This window comes from Stegastes partitus, unplaced genomic scaffold (genome assembly GCF_000690725.1).
Source record: "Stegastes partitus isolate 25-593 unplaced genomic scaffold, Stegastes_partitus-1.0.2 Scaffold2567, whole genome shotgun sequence".
Taxonomy (NCBI): Eukaryota; Metazoa; Chordata; class Actinopteri; family Pomacentridae; genus Stegastes; species Stegastes partitus.
This window is the reverse complement of record NW_007580298.1, coordinates 37238-43730: the sequence shown is the minus strand read 5'-3', so window position 1 is coordinate 43730 and position 6493 is coordinate 37238.

Below are 6493 nucleotides of genomic sequence, written 5' to 3'. Positions count from 1 at the left end.
CTTAAATATCAATGAGTGAAGTCTCTTTTTTTCAACACAATATTTTGGAGAATGTTAAAAGTCTTCACTTTTGTAAATAGATGTAAACCTTAAGAAAAAGTTTTTTGGGGTTTTTTTTGCGGTGGGGGGTTGCATTGTTTGGTTGCTATTACCTGACATACATGGAGTAGTTATGTGGTTGAGCTGCAGGCAAGTACACAGACGGTGTGAGGTACTCTCATGCATGTGTTATCTGATTGGTTTAGTGTTTTTCCATGTGTCATACCTCTGTGTTTCTACAGGCCGCAGTGACATCGTCCCATTAGGCGGCTGATGTTGTCTGCACTGCACTTTTTTCACCACTATTCCACCTGATGTTAAGTTTTATGACCTTATATAAATATGTATTTGTTTAAATTCTAGTGATATAGAGCTAACAGTCTTTATTTCTTCAGTTTGCTGTCATGGTTTATCTGTATTTAGGTTTTTCCATCTTTTTCCAGCCACGTCTACATAGAAGACGAAGCACGAGGAGCAGAATAGCAGAGCACTTGAAGCAGCTCTGGTGTTCCACCTCTGTGTCAGGACATCCAGGAGAGTTAGTGCTGTTCTTTGAGGGACCAAATGTTGGTTTAATCTCTCTAAAATGAATTACTAAATCAACAAAATAGACACTGGTCTCTTCATGTTCAGTGCCTTGCACATTTGCACAACACTTTAATGCATCTTACGCCTTGCAGCTGTGCCCTAACGTGTATCGTACCACAAACCACTATTGTCAATAAAAAGCAAGACAGCCTCTCTTTCAAGCGTTCTCATAGTTCAGGTTAGCTGCTTTAAATGAGTTCAGCAAGTTTCCTGTTTGAGGCTGAAAGTTACAAAAGGGGTGTAGAGGGGATTAGGCTGTGGTGAAAAAGTGGGCTTGAGCACAGTAACAGATCAGTGGGCCATCACAGACACACTCAAACAGCAGCTCATCCAGCTCGGTAAGCCCTCTTGTTCATATACTCTGCTCAGTGTTTGGTGAAATAATGGTCCGTGTTGCTAATAACTGAAAGCTAAGAAAAACCTTTATTCTACTTCGTTAAACCTGGAAGGACTTGAGACTATAGGGCTGAGCAATTTGGGAAAATAATGTCTTTTTTTTTCTGAATCTAAATGAATAATTTTGTCAAGTCAACCTTTAGTTCAACATAAACTGTGTATTAGGCTTAAATCGTAATGGAGCACGACTTCATGAGATTTCATCCAAAGCATGAAATAAGGACATGACACTTTAAACCCTGGAGTAGACATGCACCGTGAGTTCTAAATTGAAGCCTTTGCTATTTGCTAAATCGTTTCAAATTGTGATTCTATTTGAAATCGATGAAACATTCAGTCCTGAGTGACAGAGAGACTTACGACTAATGTGCAGCAGACTTATCGTGATCTAACTGTAGAAACATTGTTCCAGCTGCTGTGTTTCAGACATTAAACGGTCAAAGGTCCCTCACTGAAAAGAAGGAAGCCTCTGAGTTCTTCATGGGGACGGTTCGTCTGCTTAGACTGCTCAGCTTGTTCACTGGTAATATAAAGATTTGTCTGTTTATCGATGGTTCTGTTGCAAACACACAACAGGCTACATGAAAAACAAAATCATAATTGTGTGACCATGCAAATGTAAACTTTGGTTTTAGTAATCAAAGGAAAGTGTTGGAAAGTATTTACAGAATTTCTGCTATCGTTAAAATCGATAATGCATAGTCCTTATATGTTGAACTGACAATCCTCTGTCTTTGTGATAATGTCACAGCAGTATATTCGTTTTGTTTCTGAGAACTCATAGAGATTTTTTTGGATCATTTTTTTTTGGTAAACGCCTCGAAGTGTTACAGCAGACTGAGCTTTGTGGTCATTTGCTTTTCATAGTGGCTTGTCTCTGTGCATCAGAGCTTCCTGCTGTGTGTCACGTACTTTATTTTCTCATACGTAACCAAAAATGGCATGACATCTGTTGTCTTCTACTCTAATTGCTTCTTCCTTCTTCTCACCCTCACAAAGGCGTCTCAGTTCTCCAGCAGGTGGGAAGCTGGACCATCACTGCACCCAGAACAGTTACTGCAGTGGAAGGGAGTTGTGTTGTGGTGCCATGTCAGACACAACCCCATTCTTGGGTCATTTGGTACCAGTACCACAAGATACACTATCCTGTCGTGTATCATGGACATCAGCCTGATAAAGTGGAAAGCCAGTTCAAAGGACGCACTTCAGTATTGGGTAAAGCTGCAGAAGGAAACTGCTCTCTGATGATTAATAATGTGAGAAGAAATGACAACCGTCTACAAGTTTATGTGTGGATCAACCCAAATTCTGAGAGTCAAAGATTCTATGATCAAACTGTAACTATCTCTGTGGGTAAGTAAATATTTTTAAACTTTAATTTAATTTAGAACATCCAAGACTGAGTTACCCCAAATCCCTTGCAGGATGAATACAGTATATAAGGTAAAACACTAAATATTAAATGTACTGGTTAGTTGATTAATCTAAAAAAACAAAATGACCATTTCATTCAACTGTTGTCATTGCGTAATTTTTTGGACATTGTTAAAACATTTTGTCTGCATATTATGCAAAACACATCACCATTATGGTGGATAGTTTTCAAGCATGGAGCAGCTAATGCAAATTTTTCATTGTGGAATTGTTGTCTGGTCTTTGTAATAGATTTGAATTTTATGAAAGTATAGTCTCGACATGGCTACAGGACAGCTGCTGTTTTAAATTTGCCTATGATGAGTCAATCGGCCATGTCGTAGTTATGAAATCAGGATTTTTACGTTGCGGAGCAGCAGTTTGGAAGTGGCTGCTGGTTAACATGTAGACGACTGGGATGTGTTTCAGTCAGTATTTCATTTTCCATCATCTGACAACACAGACAGAAAAATCCTAAATGACAACAGCTGTATTGGCTGTTTTCTTATACAGTCGTCGTGAGCACAGAGAAGAGGAGAGAAGAAAGCAGATGTAAAGTCCTTCTGCAATGAATAGCGCCTGTGTTTTAATGTTATGTTGGCTAACCGTGGCAGCGCTACCTGACTGTACCTGAAAGCTGGAAAGTTACTGATCTTAAGCAATGCACGCTTGATCTGCACCTTACCCAAACTTTTCATTTTCATTGTTTTTCTATCATCACTTTGCTTTGACTTGCAGAGAAAAAGACTCCCATCATCTCTGTTAGGAGGGAAATAGTGGAGGGGGAAATTTTCCAGGCCACCTGCAGCGTTGACTTCTCCTGCCCGTCCTCACCTCCATCCATTCACTGGAGCAAAAGCTTGTTTCTGGAAAACTCCACTATCACTAAGGCAGTGCGAGGCCAGTGGTTATATAGAGAAACAATGCACGGATTGGCAACATACAAAATGCACAAGAGCAAAATGAATTGTTCTGCACAGTTCACAACCTTCACCGCACACAGTCAAGAAATAACACTCAACATTTTATGTAAGTGAAGCGGTTTGTGTGTTTAAAACGCAATAAAAGACAAACATACGTCAACATATCCTGGACACTACTGTAGAACTGTCTTACTGCAATGATTTCTTCTATTTGCAGATAAACCTGTCGCTGTAATTCTGAAAATGGAAAACAAAGCAGTGGACGAGGGGGGCAGCATCCACATGACATGTGCTGCCAAGTATAACCCCCAACCACACACATACTCATGGTTGAGAAGACACATGGGCCTGACCACTGAAAGAAACTCCACTCAGGGAAGAATGTCCTTCCACAACATTACACGACACACTTCTGTTTCCTGCATAGCTCACAACGACATTGGATTTGGGCAGTCTGACTGGGTGGATGTGGATGTTCATTGTAAGAAACCTCATATTTCCTCCACTGTACCAGAACCTACTGATAAGATTTTACTCAGAGAAACAGTGCTAGATAAATGTCTGGGTTTGTCACTATTTTGCATTGAGCACATAGCACACATTAACACGTATTTGCAAAACAACATTTTACAAAATGACGCAAAAAGTATGATGTTGTAATAATATTGTTGCAGCTCTAGGGAGCACTAAACACCTTAAAGTTTGCTTTAAAGGAAGAGAGAGTTTGCCTGCAGCCCCTAAACCCCAAATCTGTCTCTGAAACTGAATTTCTAAACAACAGTTCAGACGAAGATAGAATTTATGGTCCATAGCTTAACAATCAGCAGCCATGAGGCAGGTCAATTGTATAATTTAGTTAATTTGTTCAGATGTTTGGGGCCATTAGGCTGCCAGATAGAACCAGACCTGGAGCAGCAAAACGTGATCTTCAACAACTACAGTCCAGATATTTATAATTGTACATTGTTTTGAGCAGACTCAACTGTTTCAACATTTAGACTCGATATGTATTGCATCTATCTGTGATTCAGTTCTTCTGCATCAGAAAGATCATATCACTTTCACCATATGTTGGTATGAGGTTTCTCATTACAGATATCTACAGTTCAGTTGCGGATGTCCTCAGTGTGAACTTTAGATATCACATCAGCTGAATCAGATAACCACACAGTTTACGTCTGACTAATAATGCTTCCGTAATTCACGTTCAAGATAACTTTAATTCCCCTAAATTCAAGATATCTACATTGTCCTCTGTTTTGTTTTGTTTTTTACAACCCAACCTTCAGAGTTTCTGACTGAACCACAATTATCATCAATGTCATTTCCACACTCAAAACTCTAATTTAGGGAGTTCATCCAGCCAGTCCTCATGTGTTTTGTGGATCTTGAGAAGGCTTGTGACTGTGTTCCCCGAGGGGCTCTGTGGGGGGTACTGAGGGAGTATGGCTCCCAGGCTTGCTGCTATGAGTTATTGGGTCCCTGTACGACCAAAGCGCGAACTGCATCCGCATTTTCGGCAAAAAGTCAGACACATTTCCAGTGGGTGTTGGACTCCACCAGGCCTGCCCCTTGTCTCCGTTTGTTGGATCATGGACAGTATCTCAAGGCGCAGCCGGGGTGAGGAGGGTGTCCGGTTTTGGGACCTCGGGATCGCGTCTCTGCTTTTTGCAGACGGTGTGGTACTGCTAGCTTCATCAGACATGACCTTCAGCACGCACTGGAGCGGTTTGCAGCCAACTGCGAAGTGGTGGGGATGCAGATCAGTACCTCCAAGTCCGAGGCCATGGTACTCTGCTGAAAACCGGTGGATTGCCCTCTCTGGGTGGGGGGGCAGGTGCTTCCCCAAGTGAGGGAGTTTAAATATCTCAGGATCTTGTTCACACGTGATGGAAAAACGGAGCGCAAGATGGACAAGTGGCTTGGTGTGACGTTAATAGTAATGTGGGTGTTATACCGGACCGTTGTGATGAAGAGAGAACTGAGTTGTAAGGCAAAGTTCTCGATTTATCAGTCCATCTATGATCCAACCCTCACCTGTGGTGACAAGCTCTGGGTAGTGACCGAAAGAACAAGATCGAGGTTGCAAGCAGCCGAAATGAGCTTCTTCCACAGGGTGGTTGGGCTCAGCCTCAGAGATAGGGTGAGATGCTCAGACATCTGGAGGGAGCTCGGAGTAGAGCCGCTGCTCCTTCGCATCGAAAGGAGTCAGTTGAGGTGGTTTGGACATCTGATTCGGATGCCTCCGGGGAGGCTTTCTCTGGAGGTTTTCTGAACATGTCCACCTGAGAGGAGACCCTGGGGAAGACCCAAAATGCACTGGAGGGATCATATTTCTCCGCTGGCCTGGGAAGGCCTCTGGATCCTCCTGGAACAACTGGAAAGCATTGCCGGGGGGAGGGATGTCTGAAATGACCTGCTCCACCTACTGCCTTCGCAACCCAACCCTAGATAAGCATAAGAAAATGGATGGATGGATGGATGGATGGATGGATGGATGGATGGATGGACGGATGGATGTGCTCAAAACTATGTGAATAACAGCATGCTGTTATCTTCAAGAAACTGAATTATGTTGACCTCAGCTGCTGCCCATTCCAAAGCACAAATGACCGATATCAGATCAGGGATTCTGTGAGGCATCTTATACCACATGTGTCATATGTTCTACTAATTCTCATTGTATGTTTGAAGATTGTAAACCCAAAAAATGTGAGAGAGTTGATCACATGATAAGTTACAATATTTGTATTCTGTCTTTCTAGATGCCCCAGTAATCCTACCTGAGTCCTCCTGCAGCCGGATGGAAAACGTTTTGAGCTGCGTCTGCTGGGCTGAGGCTTCTCCTGATGCATCTATGTACTGGACGATTGATGGAAATGACATTTTCCCACCGTCATTTACCTCTAACTCCACAAATATGAAACATGTAGTCTTTGGGTATATATGGGGCCCAGCTGAGGGCTTGACTAATGCATCATGCACAGCCAGGAACCTGCTGGGCAGCGACACCAAACAGCTGTCTGTAGGCAGCTTGTCAGAAACATGTAAGTTAAACTCCAGGTGATCAAAGGATTTATGTGCGTATCATCTTTACTAATAAACCTTTATTTTCTCTTTCACAGCCTCTTTGA